The sequence below is a fragment of the Solanum dulcamara genome, chromosome 9 (genome assembly GCF_947179165.1).
Source record: "Solanum dulcamara chromosome 9, daSolDulc1.2, whole genome shotgun sequence".
Taxonomy (NCBI): Eukaryota; Viridiplantae; Streptophyta; class Magnoliopsida; order Solanales; family Solanaceae; genus Solanum; species Solanum dulcamara.
Genome location: NC_077245.1, coordinates 38,211,588 through 38,229,362, shown reverse-complemented (window position 1 = coordinate 38,229,362; position 17,775 = coordinate 38,211,588).

Genomic DNA, 17,775 nt, shown 5'->3' with positions numbered 1-17,775 from the left:
TCTGTCGTCCTTCACTCCTTCACAAATCACAATCAGTCTATCGTCCTTCACTTCGCCATCCTTCACTCCTTCACAATTAGAATAGTGCAATCGAGTAGCACTATAACAGCAGAGGAAACACCGAAATAGAGAAAACAAGCAGAGGAGAAAATAATTAAAAAGAGGATTAGAGAAGAAGAAAACAGTTAGAGAAGAGAACTTACCTTGAAGAGAAGTCCCAATAGTCGAAGAGCACAGCGGAAAAGAAGACGCAGGTTGTTTCTGAATCTTTAATTCATATACTCAGGAACTTGCTAAGGTATCTGCTATACCCTTTTATACCTTGTTTTGTTTTTGGTTTGCTCTACACTGTTGCTCTTCCATTTTGTTTCTATAAGGAGTTTCCTCGGTTCTTGTTTCATTTTGCTAAGGTTTTAATGTTTCTATTTATTTATAAAAGCTTTGAAATAGCTGTCATGACCCTTTCACTTTTAGGCCTTTGCAGTCTGTCAATTTTGTTTCTTTAGGGTTTTGAATTATCTTTATTCAGAATCTTCTGCATATTTTGATATAGTCTGTCAACTTATCATATAGAATGTCTAACATCTATATATATATATTTTTAGGGGAACGAACCCTACATGAGGCTCCCATCTCTCGTCCACAATCAGGGGTTAAGCATCACCCCCAAACCTTATCATAAATAACAAATAGAAAAATACAAGGAGGGGGACATAAACCTTACCTCCGCTCCTAGGTTGGTTCATAAGTCGGCTAACCTACTAAAGTCAGCTGACTCATCCCCAAATACAAAAAGGACTATCTAGAAACTAGAAAGCAATAAACCTATGGGAGGACTCCTCTCAGTACAAGTCGACTAAGAAAGCATAAATGAGGGAGACTCTCCCCTTCCATGAGAAAAAAGAAAGTAACCTATACTAGTCCTATTCAACTACGCTACGTATCATACATAGCTAAATTGAAGAAGAACAAGTATACAAAACTTCTATGTCGCATGGGGTGAGAAAATTATTTTCATCTTTGCCTTTTTAGTCTTGTCGTACTAAGTAAGTCCAAATGGAAGGATGTATCAATATCAAGATCATGATTATAAGAGCTAAGGAGGATGAAAAAAGGGAAAACAATATAGAGTTATAGCAGGCCGCAGCTGGAGTTATTGTTAAGGATGATATGGGGTTGAATTGTTGTACGTTGTAGCTTGTATGTGATGCAGTTGTGGCTTGAACTGCTGCTTGAAGGTTTAACTGATAGTGCTTTGCACCTTGGAAGGTGCTTATGTGCCTGCACACAAATAAATAACAAGTAAATAGCTCCAAGAAGCTTGGATGCAGGAGGGCTGCTGCCCATCCAAGTGCAACCATGCACTTTGCAATCCCTGCACCTGTAATAAAATAAACAACAACCCTGCACAATGAGGCACAAAGGCTGAAGATCTGGGGTTTATTGGCAGCTGCTTGAGTAGCAATGTTACAAGAGGCTCAGCAGTGTGCATAATCTTGAAAGCTTCCAGGTTGGTGCACTCCAGTGTTGCAGTGATTGAAGTAGCCAGCAGGAAATGTAATGGAGTACTAGATGGTTTCTTTGATACTTGTTTGCATTATAGAAAGTCTAATTGAGGCTTCAACTTCAAAGAGATGTTGCCTTTCTTTAGTGTGCCTGCACATAACAACTTAACAAGAAACAAATAAATAATAAAGATGCTCCAAGAGTGCTTAAAAGTGTTACAGTTGTTTAGTATATCATGCTTGTGCAAGCTGTAGTATCCTGCAATAGAGAGGCATGCTAATTTATGCTCCAGTTCTGCAAGCTCTTGGGAAAAAGAAGATGATGACGGACTGGTGGTTGGTTTTTGCAGGTCTCTGATGTTCTTGCACAAGATGCAACAACCAATAAAGGGGAGGGGCTGCAGCTCTGTAATTATACCTACAGGGTAGAAAATAAAGGGAGGGGAGCTTATTCTAATTCTAGATGCAAGAGTAGAGTTTATGAGACTAGAGGAACAAGAACTAAGGGAGACTCTCCCTTTTACATTGGCCCTAACTATGAATTCTTCAAGGATAATATAACTATGAAGTAGATACATTCAGGTTGAAGAATAAGTTAGTGCACTAGGAAGTACTGTAGGGGAGAAGTCAGGGTGGCTTCTTGATCCTCTTGGTTCTTTTTCTCCTGAAGTTAGCCATGCCCAGTTTGTCCATTTCCATATGAGCTCTGGCTTCTTTAGGGAGGTCTTGCTTGGTGAAGAATAGTTTAGGAGAAGTGCATTTGTGGTTATGTTTAGACAAGGAATCAGCTGTGTAGTTGGCTTCTCTAAAGATGTGGTTGCAGCTGAAATCTTGGAATTGGCTGATGATGTTCTTTAAGCTGTTCAGCTTCTTCTTGATGGGCCAAGGGGGTTTTTATTCTTGTTGCAACCACTTGGTAAGAAGCTGAGAATCCACCTCCAAGTTTACATGTGAGTAACCAAGATGAAGGCACCAAGAGAGACCAAAGATGGCAGCCTTGATCTCTGCTTGATTTTTAGTTCCTACACCCAGAGGGGTTGCATAGGCAAAAATGAGATCACTATGAGCATTCCTAAGGAGGCCCCCTCCACCAATGTTGCCAGGGTTGCCAAGGGCACTGCCATCAGTGTTAAGCTTCACCTTAGGAGCAGCTGGTTTAAGCCAATATGTAGGGGTTACTTTGGTATCATGAAAGCACTACTCAACCAAAAGGACTAGGTCCTTCCAGTTATTAGGCCAGACCATATAAGGAAAAGCTGTGGTGAGAAGGTTGTAGGTGTCTTTGAAGATGGAGAACTTGACTCTAGTGAGATTAGACTGCTTCCCACCATATTTGGAAGCACATCTACTCTTCCATAGATTCCAATAAATGAAGATAGGAGTTGCATGGAGAATGAATTTGTGGGCCTCATTCTTATGCTTTGAAGTCCACCATCTCATTAGCAGGTTTCTAAGGGGAGTGTAATCAGTATTAATGCCCAAAGAGTTAGAAAATAATCTCCATACATTATGAGCAAAGGCTCCTGCAATAAAGGTGTGATCAATGGTATCCTGGCCAGGTTTATGTCACGACCCAACCCCGTAGGCCGTGACTGGGGTCCGACCTGGACCCTCTTATGCGTATTTATCAACTACACTTAAGTTGAACCATGTGTGATGTGATACTATATACAAAAACCCCAATAGTTTAAAACTTAAAACCTTTTTCATGTACATGTAGCCTCTTTCATTTGTATCATATCATGAAAGGGCACGTGAGCCAACAAGGCTGCTATAACAAAAACATCACAACATATCGAATAGGCAACATCAAAACTAACTCACAAACAACCCACATATACATATGTCTACAGACCTCTAAGAATAGTAACAACAACATATGGCGGGACAAGACCCCCGCCGTACCCCTGAATGTACAAATATATACATTAAGTGACCAGCATCAAAATTTAGGTTCCAGAATAGTGAAGCACTTCCGACACAGCTGAGAGGAACTCCTATGCTGATGGATCTCCAGAATAAACATCTGTACCTGCGGGCATGAAACGCAGCCCCCCGAGAAAAGGGGGGTCAGTACGATATATGTACTGAGTATATAAAGCATGACACATCGTAACTGAGATCATAACTGAAATAGGGATGCAGGGGACAAGTATAATAACTAAATGAATTATTGTACCTGCACCTTAGGACACGTAAATCATACACATCATCATATGCTGTGCCCGGCCCTCTAGTGAACTCGGTGTTATAATCACTTCTTCATAATCACATATCATCATACCATAATGCATTTCATTTCATCATATCATCGTATACGGTATCATACCATCATATACGGTATCATCTTATCATGTATATCATCGTATCACACCCGGTTCACTGCGGGGCTCAGGGTCACAATGTATTGCTTTAATCTCATATGCATGCCTACATAAAGTATCCAGCCCTTTAGTGAGGGACTCAGTGAATGGAGTGGTGTACGTCTATAGCGTACCATCATAATATACATATGTACCCGGCCCTTTAAGGAGGGACTCGGTGTTCCTTTCTTATTTCACCACACATACAATCATATTACAGCCGGCCCGGGACTCGGTGAATAATCACATCGTCATAACATATAACATATATCACACCTCACGTACGGCATCGTCTCCTCGTGCGTGGAACTATACATATCCGGCCCGGGACGCGGTGAAAGAAGTAGTAACACTGTAAACGATAACATATCTCAGCCCATCGTGGGACTCGAGGAAGGATGGGTTACAGTATGCACGAGTAGAGTAGTGAGAAACCATATGCAACTAAGTCATTATCTAAGACTCGATGAAACAGTCAAGTGAACCGTCACCTGAAGACTGGGGGAGTAATTATCCGAGGTATCCCTTTAGATGTCATTAGGGCTTATATCAGTTGGGGCTTCAGGGATCACAGACATGCATCAAGATAATGCCACACAATTTATGCAATCAGAAATATAGTCTATGCAACTAGAAACACAATTTATCTAGGCAAAGACCCAACTTATACAATCAGACCCATTTATCATTTCAGAGCCTTTAAAAAGAGAGGAGCTGGTACCTCCACTTACTATTCATTATATAGAAGGCTCGAGAATAGTAGTTTGACTACTTTCAAACTCTTAATGTTCAGGAGTGATTACAAGTCACAAGTTACACTTGGAGATCGTAAATGGAATTACCTCTAAACCTATATCATATACAATCTCACTTAAAGTTAAGCCATTCCAAATGAAAGAAGAAATAGGCTTTACATATACTAATTTTCATCACATAGAAGACTAAAAGGAAATGACTCAGCTATTACAGAAGTTCTAATATCAAGAAGTAAACAAGAGTCTCGACTCATACTCAGGGCTTTACGAATGGATTGAATCCCAAATATCGTATACATATCATTCATAAATTATATCTAAGACATGCCAAAAGAAAAGAAGAATAGTTCTACATATCTATTCCAAAAACACGCCAAAGGAAAGCTTCACATACCTTGTATGGACTTCTCTTAATCACGTCCACATCGTTGTCCTCGAAACCTATTTAACATGGAAGTAAGGTAATTATTAACAACCTTGGACTTTTCAGCAACTTAGACTACCCACGAGTATTTATAACATTCATCCCTTCGCTCGCCTTCTCGACTAGTTCCTTAACTAGTTAGGATGCTAACGAAAATCGGGCAGCACCTCCCCTATAATCTGCCCTATACGAATTCCCAACCATGTCCTTATCACCTGCAGCCAACCAACAATGCAACCAGCAGCCCATACATATACATATTATGACCAAAATTACACAATATAAACCCCAACAATTTACTCGAAACTAAGATACCAAAACTAGAGTTTTTAATCTTTCTTTCGCGAATTCTTTAATTGCAAAGCGGAGGGTCATGTGGCTGCAACCAGCAGCTCCCACACCTCATTTAGATAAATTTTAGACCCTGCAACACGCCACAACACAACCAGTAGCAGCCCTTACGCGTACAACACCTTATTTCGACAACAACTTAACTATAGCGATTCTAAGTTCGTTTATTTCGAACGCCGAACTTTTGAAACCTTTTTCCCAACTTCCAGCAGGTCATAAGGTGTGTAATACACCATAATTTAACATTATAAACTTCAAATTAGAGGGTAAGAACTTACCTTTCCCGAAATTGGCTAGAACTCGCCAAAATTGCGCCTCGGAAATATTTTCAGCATGCTGTAACGTCGTGGAAGCTTGCTGTCCGTTTTTTGCTGCATCAAATCCTAATTTTGTACTACTAATACTTCCATATCATCGTAGTATACGCTAATTAATTAATTTACGGAACGAAAACGGGACTTACCTATTTTTCTCCCAAAGCCGTCGCAAGTTTCTCTCCTTAGCTTTAGGGTCTATTTTCTCACGTTGCTGCTGGAAATATGTTAATGAACTGAAGATATTTGGATACATATCAACTAATATAGGTGGTCCCAAGGGGTGACACGTGTCAGCCCCTAAGGATGACACGTGTCAAGCCATGATTGGCCACCGTGTCATGCTGCCAATTAGGGGCTGCCACGTGGCAGCGGGGTCCACCTCCCCCAAGAGCTGCATCACCTACTTGACCCTAAGTAGGTGCATCACCTGCTTGCTTGAGGTTCTGCCATGTATCGCTCATCCATTGGCTGCCACGCGTCGTCTTTTTCCCTTCCTCGCGGGTTCGTAATTTCGTCTCACTTTAAGAGCCTATGTAATCCGTACTACATAAGCTTGATATATCCTTAAGCAACTTAAGTGTATAAGACTCTTAACTTAGTGTCTTACGTAGGTAAATTGATTCCTACGACTCATTTCTTAGCCTCCAACTCTTTCCGAATTCTTATGACTCTATCTCCAACCTCCCTTCTCGCGAGGTATCACAATCTTCTTTCCTTAGAGTTGTTTGATAGTGTCGTAGCTTATCCAGCTCATATGATAGTGTCTAAGGAACTTAAGAAGACGTTCCGAGCTTAAGAGTGCGGGGTGTAACAGTTTATAACAACAATAGCATTGAGAGGGAGCTCTTCCAAAGCTGATCAGCTTCTCATTGGTAGGTAATTTCCCTCTAATGGCTCTCCAGACCAAGAAGGAACATATGAAAGGAATACACTTGTGCCAAGTACATGAGTTTAGCATAGTCTTTGTCCTCTTATCTCTGATGATCTCCTATGCAGAAGAGCAGCTGAACTCCCCATTGGCACTAGGGATCCAACAAGGCAGGTCCTGATGGAGGGGGTGGTAGCTGAATTGAGTTGCTAAAATATTAGGGACAAATTGAGGAGGGGCTTCTTGGATGATGAGATCCACATTCCATTGGCCATTGGTTAGGAAATCTGAAACTTGGGTGTTGTTAAGCCTACAGATATTAGTAGTAAAGTGTGCTAAGGGGCCAACACCTAGCCAATTATCCCACCAGAAAAGGCAAGAGCCAGACTTGATTTGCCACTGAATATGAGGCTCAATGTTGTGCTTGTTGTTCATCAGATGCTTCCAAGTACGGGACTAACCAGTGTGCCATTTTTTGGAGATGATGTTGGCCCTCTAACAGTATTTGTCCTTAAGAAACTCTCCCCACAAAGTGTTTTTAGTTCTGAGGGTCCACCACTGCTTGTACTAAAAGGATTTAGCAACATCATTAATTTGTCTAACTCCTATACCCCCTTCATCACAAGGATAGCTAAGATTCTTCCATGAGGACTAGTGGTACTTTCTCTTATCATTTTCCACCCCCAGAAGAAGTTAGCAGTGATGCTTTGGATCTGCTTGATGATGGTAGAGGGAGGGGTGCTGGCTGATAACAAGTGTATTGGCATGGATTGAATAACATGCTTGACAAGAATAGCTCTTCCCCCATAGCTCAATATTTTTGCATTCCATCTAGTGATCCTATTAACAACCTTTGCAATAAGATTAGAGTAATAGATAATTCTTTGCCTGCCAATGTAAATAGGACACCCCAAGTAGGTTATGGGACTACTCTTTTGGCTAAATCCAGTGATCCCCTTGATTCTCAAGATAGTAGCCTTGAAGGCATTGGATGGAACCATAAAGTGACTCTTTTGTTTGTTGATCAATTGTCCAAATACCTTTTCATAAGTATCTAAGGTCTCCATGATGAGAGTCAAGGTCTGCTTCCTTCCAGAGGCAAAGATAATATTATCATCAGCAAAGCTAAGGTGGTTGATTTGAGGGCCCTTTTGAGCCATGAAGAAACTATAAAACTGAGGGTGGTGATGAAGATTGTTCATGAGCCTAGAGAGAACTTCAGCTCCAAGGATGAATAAGGCTGGGGATAGAGGATCACCCTGCTTGAGACCCCTTGTAGAATGAAAGAAACTATGCCTGGATCCATTAACTATAACAGAGTACCAATTGTCTGACATGATTCTCTAAGCCATGTCAATAAATCTTTCACCAAATCCCATTCTTCTTAGAACCAGGCAGGTGTAGGACCATGATACCCTATCATAAGCTTTGGCCATGTCAAGCTTGATCACAACATTGCCCTTATGTTAGGCCTTTCGATCTGGTGGATAATTTCCTGGTCCAACGTGATATTCTCAGATATGCTCCTATTCTTAACAAAGCTAGATTGGTTAAGAGAGATGAGATTAGGAAGGATAGGTGCAAGTCTAAGATAAAGGAGTTCGGAAATGATTTTATTGGTGAAATTACTCAAATTTATGGGCCTGAATTCAGAGATTTTGGTGGGGTGGTTTACCTTGAGGAGAAGAACCAAACAGGCATGAGAGAAATACTTAGGCATAGTCTGACCATAAAAGAAGGAAATGACTACACTAAGAAGGTCTTCTTTGATGATGTCCCAGCATACTTGGAAGAATTTGCCATTCATCCCATCAGGACCAGCTGCTGAGTTGGGATTCATGGCAAATACCACAGTTTTTAGCTCTTCCATAGAAGGTGTGGCTTGGAGGGCCTCATTCTGCTGATTAGTAACCATAGGAGTAATGCACTGAAGGTCCTGTTGTTGAATATACTTCTCTTCTCTAGTATAGATTTGTTGAAAATGGTTACAAGCTGCTTTAGCTATCTCAGCATCACCTTGCACCCAAGAGCCTTCATCATTTTGGATCCTATGAATGTACAGCTTCCTTCTCCTTTCTCTAATCAAAGCATGGAAATAGCTAGAATTCATATCACCTTTTTGAACCAGTGCAGCTGAGATTTCTTCCTGAGAATGGCATCCTCCATTTTCATGTATCTAATATATTTAGCATTGATAGCATGAAGCTTGGACCTGTTATCATTGGAATTCATGTTGATAGGGTTTTCTTCAGCTTGTCTAACAGCTTCCTCATACTCTTTGACTTTAGCATAAATATCACCAAACTAATTCCTGGACCAATCACTAAGAGTGGTGGCAAGTCTCTTCATCTTTTTGTGGAAGATTCAAATAGGATTACCCTCTATGTGTCTGCTCCAACAGTTTTTAATAGGCTCCATAAAAAAGGATGTTCAGGCCAACAATTAAGAAACTTGAAATACTTGATGGGGTTGTGATGTTGATCAACCATTTCCAAGAGTAGAGGGCAGTGATCAGAGCCCACAGAGGGGAGATGAGTGATGGAGGTAAGGGGCATGGTTTCCAGCCATCTATCATTAGTCATCCCCCTATCTAGTCTCTTCCAAATTGTGGACATGATGCCCCTCTGGTTGCACCAGGTGTACTTCTGTCCGGTGAAGCCAAGATCTTACAAGCCACTAGCCTCTATAGTACTAATGAACTCAAGGATTTTTCTCATATTATACATGACCCCTCCAAGTTTTTCTTCAGGATCAGTAATAATATTGAAATCACCTAGAGTACACCATGGAAGAGGTGTAGTGGACTGCTGCAGAATGCTATCCAGAGAGGCCTTCTGAGATAATCCTTACACTTGGCATATACAAAAGTAGTAATAAACTGATTAGGGCTCATTACATGATTGATTTCCAAAGTGATCAGCTGCTCCTCATTCTCCAAGATAGTGCAATTCACATCTTTTGTCCAAAAAATTCAAATCTTACCATTTGGATTATGAGTGGCATAGTCCATATTGAGATGGTTTCTGAAAGTACTACAGCTGAGTGTTATCAGAGAAAGGTTCCAGAATAACAATGATAGAGATATGATGAATGTTTTTGAGGAGTTTAATTCTTTCCATGGCTCCTTGGATATTAATACCCCTCACATTCCAACTAAGGATACTAATCATTTAGATGGTTTGGGGGTGTGGAGCCTGGTACTTGGCCTGCCAGTGGGGACAAATATAGTAGAGTTCTTTGTTTTAGTGCTAAGTCTGGTCCTATATATCCCTCTAGGAGATAGGCCTTGTGAACTAGTCACTTGCTGAGTTTCTTCCTCATAGACATTATCAGGAGAGGGGTTGAAGATTTTGATTAACTGCTCAGTTACACTATCATCATCATCATGATCTTGCAATGAATGGTTATCATTATTTTCTTCATTTTCTGACTACACTCTGACTCACACACTGCATACTCATCAGTAAGATCCTGTATGTTAGTGTTGGGGGTGCATTTGAGTTGAGAGAGATTAGTAAATATTTCAGGAATGTTGTGAATAGTTTGTTTAGGAGATGTGAGAATGCAGTGAGCTTGGAGAGGAGTGATATCCATCCCCACTTGATCCTCATCAAGAATAAATTATTGGCATTCTTGCTCCCCTTGCTGCAATATCACCCTGTCCAAATTGGGAGATTGACATTTCTCAGCAGAATTCTTTTCTTGAATTTTCTTTTTGATGGCCTCTCTTCTCTTTTTGCTCAATTTATTCTTCTTAACAGTGGAATCTTTGCTACTAGTACTAGCATAGAATCCCAGATCTTTGGCCATGGAACCTTTGGCATTTTGCATGGGAGGTTCATCAGCAGAGATAGTAGCATGAGTAGAAGTGTCAGTTTGAGCCTTATGTGCAGAGGTAGAAGGAGCTCTAAAGTCACTCTTAAGGTCAGTTGGATTCTTATGCATAGCATGAACCATTACCCCTCCCCTATTGGTTTCCCTATCCTGCATATTAGTGGGGTTCTCCGGAATACTTCCAGCCTTACCTCCATCAACTCCTAGATCAGCAACAATAGCAGTATAAATTGGAGGACTCAAGGGGATTGGGAGTGATAAGTCAATACCTGAATTCCTTGCTACACTAGTCCCTTGATTAGTACCTGTTAAAATAGTACTTGTGTGTATAATATGGGGGAATGGGCATGTGGGAGAGATAAGTCAATACCTTGTCTTTGGCTTGGAGTGCTTTTCTGCATTGTTGATGAACTCTTCTCAATTGGGTTCATTTGGTTAATTGGTTCTCCTGCATATTGTTTAGTGGTTTGATCTTGTGCAACAAGATCAACATAATTATTTGAATTGAAGTTATGAGTAGAGTGCTTACCTGCTTCTGTGACTTTTGGTTGGAGATTATCAGATCCTCTGTTCTGCTGTGGCAAAGAAGAGTTAATGACATTGTTTTGTTGGGGCTTATTTTGTCCCTTGGGTTGCTTCCTCCTCTGAACTTGCCATTGCTCAGTCTTTCTATTATCAGCCATCTGTTAAGGATGAGTAGGGATAACATTTGCAGGTCTATTGATGTATGGCATATCCTGATTTTTGTTAATCATGCCCTCTTTGTTGTTGATTTTTTTTGCTGCTTCCTGTTCTTTTCTTTTCCTATGTTCTTCATCCCTCCTTTGTATATTGGATGCATGTATCAAGTGACCTTGATGTTTACAATACATGCAATAATCAGGAATATTCTCATATAGAAGAGCTTGCCACCTCCCTCTAGTTTTATCATCTTCATCATAGCCCAGCCATGCATGGGGAGGTCTTTCTTTAGTGAGGTCAACTTGAAGTCTCATTTTAGCTATGCTCCCCCTAGTTTTTTGAATAGAGGCAGTGTCAAGGTAAAAAACTTTCCCTACAGATGATAGTAAAGTTGTGATGAACTCCTTATTGTAACAATGCAAAGGTAGCTCAGGTAAGGCCACCCAGATAGGCACTATTAGAGTTTCTTCTTTAGGTGTGAATGTTGGAGTCCATGTTTGAATTCTCATGGTTTGACCCTCTATGTTCATTCTCTACTTAGTCCAAACAGTGGTATAATCCAACTCATTGTCCAAATCAATGTAGATATGTCTAGCATTGAAATGAGTAATTTTAACACTCCCTGAAAGTTGAGTTTGAAGAATAAAGCTTCTTCATATTAACTCTATTTTAGGCATGGTATTGGTAAAATTGCCAACCAAGGTGTACTTGCATCTTTTAGCAAGTTTGTGCATGAAGTCAATTTTTTTAAAAATCACTGCAGGAAGCCCTTGCTTGGTGGTGTATTTAGGGGGGACAACTCAAATGGTGCCTCATTCTTAGCTTGGTTTGTTCTGAGTTTGGCAGCAAAGGTTTGAATTACAGTATATGGGGCAGGCTGAGGGACCTGGTCCTTCAAGTTGGGAAAGTTATTCTTTTGGGGGTTGTGGTTACTGCTATTAGGTTGGGTCTGGGTGCTAACTACTTTGGTTCCATAATGGTTAGGACCAGTTTTGTTCAGGTTGTTAGGCACCTTAGGATGATTAGTTTTTCCATAGGAGTCAAAGTTGCTAGACACCTTATGAAAGCTATTGTGGTTATTGGTAGAGGGCTGAATATGGTTTTGGTTGCTAGGCTGGGGGTTGTCTTTGTTGATCACTTTGGATAAATTTTCAGGATAGTTAGCAATCTTAGAGCCCTACATAGACATGTTCACAGCAATACCAGGTGACTCATTTGCATGACGCAAATAAGGCTCACTGAATTTCAATAGATCATTAGTAGGAGGCATAGAATTAAAGTGAGAAGACTTACCTGTGGTTATTCTTCCTTGTGACTGATTTTGCTCAGCATTTAAGGTATGTTTAACATTTTTATGCTAAAAAATGCTATTATCATTATTCATGATAATAGCATCACTCCTAGTACTGTGACTGTGAGCAACTCCTTCATTTAAGCCTTGACGATTTTTTAAATTTAAACTTGTAGGAGATGATTCGAGGTCCATTGTTTGGTTGTGAAGCATCACAACATCTTTAGGGACATTTTGGCATTGGTCCTCCATCAATTGGTTCGCTGGAGCTCCGGCAACTTGAGTTTCCGTCGACGACTTACTGTTACATTGATTATGCATACCTTGAATTACTTGAATTTGATTAGGATTGTGATCATAGTGATCACAAGATTGCATTCCATGCAATTGTTGCTGTAATTGGCCCTACAAATTAATTTTTTTGGAAATCGACCAGCTGAACCTGCGTGTTCTTTGCTCGAATTGCGATTAGGAGTTGAAGAGATATTCGAGGAGCTGGGGATTGATTCGATCTGGCGCTTGTTGCTAGGGAGATGCACAAGACCTTTACGAACATTTTGGCATTAGATTTGGTCAGATTGGGTTATCGGTGCTCCGGCTCCGACATGGATTTTTTTGCCAGCGATTGCTATGCCGGTGAAACTTGATCCCACAGCTGCTTCATGACCTGGGGAACAAACCCCATGAGGTTCGATGTCTCGAATGTAACCGGAGCATGGTCAAATAAGAAGGCGACATTCCAACGAGTCTGGCTTCTTTAGTTCAGCAATCGCCTGGTCATTACTACCAATTTGTGTGGTGATTTGATCCATTTTTTGGACTGTGGGTAGTCCAAATGATAAGGAATCAGGCGCACCTAGTCTTGTAACTCGAATCAATCCATTGGTTTGCAGAGCAATAATATTTTGAGCAATTCACAGCTCCTTCTCAGAAATGTGAACACCGATCGATTATAGTTGAGTCAAACCAGCGTCACTTGAAATTGTTACTGTGTTTTCAGTGTTATTTTGCAGATTCAAAGTGTCATTAGCTGGATGAAGGGGTGATGTTTGATGATCTATATTCGGGGGCAAAGGGAGCTTCACTGGTGGCGGTGAAGCCATTTTGACTTGCCAGTGATGATGAATAGTATAGTCGTATGAAAAAGAGGCACTAGTCGAGAGAGAGAGCTAATTTGGTCTAGGTTACTGCTATTTTCTCACTTAATGATTCTTGGTTCTTGAAAAAATGCACCATGAGAATGAAGGGGTTTCTTTTGTGAAAAATTAGGCATAAAGACTTTTTGTTACTTAGCATAGTTCATTAATCGGTTGACACAGAAATTAATCATTCTTGAAGCTTATCAATCGGTATTACCGAATACCGTACCGAATCGAATTTTGATTTATCGATTATCGAATTATCGAACCGAAGTTTGAAAGTTCAGTATTTGATATATACTTTGAATTACCAATTACCAAATTACCGAACTCAAACTTTGAAAATACTGAATCGAATACCAAATGCACAGCCCTATCCACAGACCTCTAAGAGTAAGAATAGTAACATAAGGCGGGACAGGGCCTCTGTCGTACCCGTGAACAAATAAATATATACATTAAGGGTTAGTACCAAAACTAGGCTCCAGCATAATGGAGCACTTCTGAACTGCTGAGTGGAACTCCTACACTGACGAATCCTTAAAATATGTATCTGTACCTGTGGGCATGAATGCATCCCCCCGAGAAAGGGGACAGTACGACATATGTACTGAGTATATAAAGCATAGACATCATAAGGAAATTACAGTTGGCTTAGGGATGCAGGGAACAAGTATAACAATTAATAAATCACTATACCTGCATCTTGTAAAACAACGTTATGTATCTCAGTGTCATATTCCTTATCCGGACCTGTTATGGAACTCAGTGTTACAAATGTATCATTATGTCATCATATGTGTATATATACCATACCCAAACCTTTATGAGACCCGATCAATAATCATGTCATCTTACCATCGTATACATATATCATACCCAACCCTTTATGGGACTCGGTCATACCCGACCCTTTATGGGACTCGGTCATACCCGGCCCTTTATGAGACTCGGTTATACCCGACCCTTTATGGGACTCGGTAAATACTTATATCATTTTATATCGTACCCGGCCCTTTATGGGACTCAATCGTACCCAGCCCTCTTGTGAGGGACTCGGTGGAAGATATATTAACCATATGCATGAGAAGAGTATTGAGTAACCATATGCAAGCTAAATCATTATCTGAGACTCCATGAAATATCCAAGTAAACCGTCACTTAGGGATCATATTAAGTGGAGCCTCAGGCGTCATAGACGTGCATTAAGATAATGCTACACAGCTTATGCAATTAGAGAAATTCATCGCCCTAGAGCCCTTAGGAATACGAGCTTGCGTATCTAGTTACTACCTAACATATGGAAGGCTCGAGGGTAGTAGTTCAACTGCTTTAGGACCTTTAACATTTAGAAGTGAGTACAAGCCATGAGTTACACCCGGAACCTATAAATAGAATTATGTCTAACTCATATCATATACCGCTTCACTTACATTAAGCCATTTCAAGAGAAGGAAGGTATAGACTTCACGTGTACTACCTTTCGTCATGTAGAAGACTTACAAGATAATAACTCAACTATCGCAGGAGTTCTAACATCAAGAAGTGAATAAGATTTATGAACCATACTCGGGGTTCTATGAATGGAATTATCCCTACAGTACATATACCGACCACTTATGACTAAGACATGCCAAGAGAAAAGAAGATATAAGCTTTACATACTCTCTATTTCCCCTCATATAGTCATTATACACATATATGCCGTAGAACGTACGGCCCGATCCTTAGATAGTAACATATATCCTACTTGGCCCATAAAGGGACTCGGTACCATAAACATTTCATCATAACATCATAACTTATATCAAAGACATATCAAGAGAGAAGAAGGGTAGCTTTACATACTTATGCCAAAAACATGTCAAGAGAAAGAAGATAGCTCCACATACATCTTATGGGTTACCCTTCACCATATTCGCCTCATCATCTTTTGAACCTATTTAACATGAAAGCGATACTAAGATTAATAACCTTTCACTGTCCAACTTCCAAATTCACAACCAAGTATTCATAGGAATCATTCCTTGTCTCTTTCCCTCGACTAGTTTATTACTAATTCCGAAGTTACCGGAAATCGGGCAGCATCTCCTCTGTAACTTGCCCTATCCAATTACTAATCTTAGAAGACATATTACCAACAACAACCAAAAGCTATATATAAAATCAAATCACTTCAACATTACTCAATACAACTCCAAACAACTAGCTCAAAACTACGATACCAAAATAGAGTTTTTAATCTTTATTTCGTAAAACCTTTAACAATATAAAATGGAGGGTCGTGTGGATGAAACCAGAAGTACCCACACCCCTTTTAGAACACTTTCCATCCCTAAAATACTCCATCCAACCAGCTACAACCGCATAACCACAATCATGACACACTACTCGACTTCGATTTAACTATAACGACTTCAATTTAATTTGTTTCTAACGTCAAGCATCCTTATATAAGTTTTCCACTTCCAGCCTCATTTAAGACATGTAATATACTGTATAACAACATCATATAATCCAATTTTAAAGGGAAAACCTTACCTTATCCGAAACTCACCAAAACTTGCCAAAACTCTCCTCGGAAGTTCCTTTAGCACGGCTAAAACTTCGTGGTTGTTTGTTAACCTTTTGGTGCTGCTCCAAACCATAAATGTACATTACTAACACCTTCATACCATCATGGTACACCTTAAATACTTAATTCACGGAATAAAATTGGAAAACTTACCTTTTTCTCCCCTTGGCCGCCATTACTTTCTCTCTAGCTCTAGGGTTTCTTCTCTTCCTTTTTTCCTCTTGAATTTTCTAGAGAAGTATGGAACTTATGGGATAAGGATGAAGCTAAAAGTCATAAAACATATATATATATAGGCCACCTTAGGGGCTGACATGTGTCAACCCCTAAGTGGTGACATATGTCAAGCCCTCATAGGGCCAACACACACCCTTCTCCACCCTTGGGCTGCCATGTGGCAGGTGGGGCCCACCCCCTTACTGCAACTGCTGCCATGTGGCACTACCAGCTACTGCCATGTGTCACCCTCTTTTCCTCCTCGTGGGTTCATAATCTCATCTTGCTTTACGAACCTATGTAATCCTCTCTACGTCAGCTTGGAATGTACTAAAGTAGCTTAAGTAAGTAAGTCGAGTCCTACGATTCATTATTTGGTCTCCAACTTCTTCCGAATTCTTACAACCCTATTTCCAATCTTCTCTATTATGGGGTGTCATATTCTCCCTTCCTTAGAGTTGTTTGGTAGCGTTATAGATTATTCGGCTCATACGGTAACTTCTAAGAAGCCTACGAACCTTTCAAAAAACTTAAGAGCCTTTCAAGAAGCTTGAGAACCTTCCAAGGTACAAAAGTACGGGGTATAACAGTAAAAGACTTAGAAATGTGTTTAGGAACTCCTTTAAGGTCGAAAAAGATCTATTTTAGTCGTGGGCTAAGTATAGAAGGGGTGGGGAAAAGACCGGAATGGCCCTTCTTAAAATTAAAAATGAGCAGAAAATTGGCCTGTGGGGGACCAGGTCCACGACTCGGACTGGTTCCCTTATAGTGCAATTTTTTTCTGAAATTTTTTCGATCGAATTCTACCCCCGTAGATAATAACCAAGATGAGATTAAATATAAATCCGCATTAGTTCCGCATCGCGGACTTATCACACACTCCTTTGCTTTCTATCATTTCACTCTAAAAAATTGTCTTTTGATCCAGTTGGCCTAAAATTCAACTAAGACTATTTTCTCATATAGTTTTTTCCTTGATCGATATTCTGGCCTCGGAATAACCAAAAAGGTTAAGGAAAATGTGTTATGCGAGCGTTCTTTAGTTTAGGGGTATTCTGGTAATTTTATCGGATGTAACATGATATGAGGTTTATTTTAGAGAAACAAGTGGCACACTAAAGTTGGCCGAACAGATCATCGATTCAGAAAAGAGGATACATATTATTTATGGTGACCTTGTTCAACTAATGATAGTTAATACATATTCTAGGGAACCATCTCTCTTATGTACAAACAGGATAAAATCACCCCAAGGTGAGATACTCAGCCTAATAAAACCCTTATCTAAGAGATCTTTCAACTATTCTTTCAACTATTTTAACTTGGCTCGATGGAAGAATAGATATAGCATATTGGGAAAGACATCTATCCCAAAGTCTATCTCCCTATTGTGAGGTACTCCAGGTAGATTATAAGGGAAAACTTTAGGAAACTTATTTACGATTGGAACTTACTA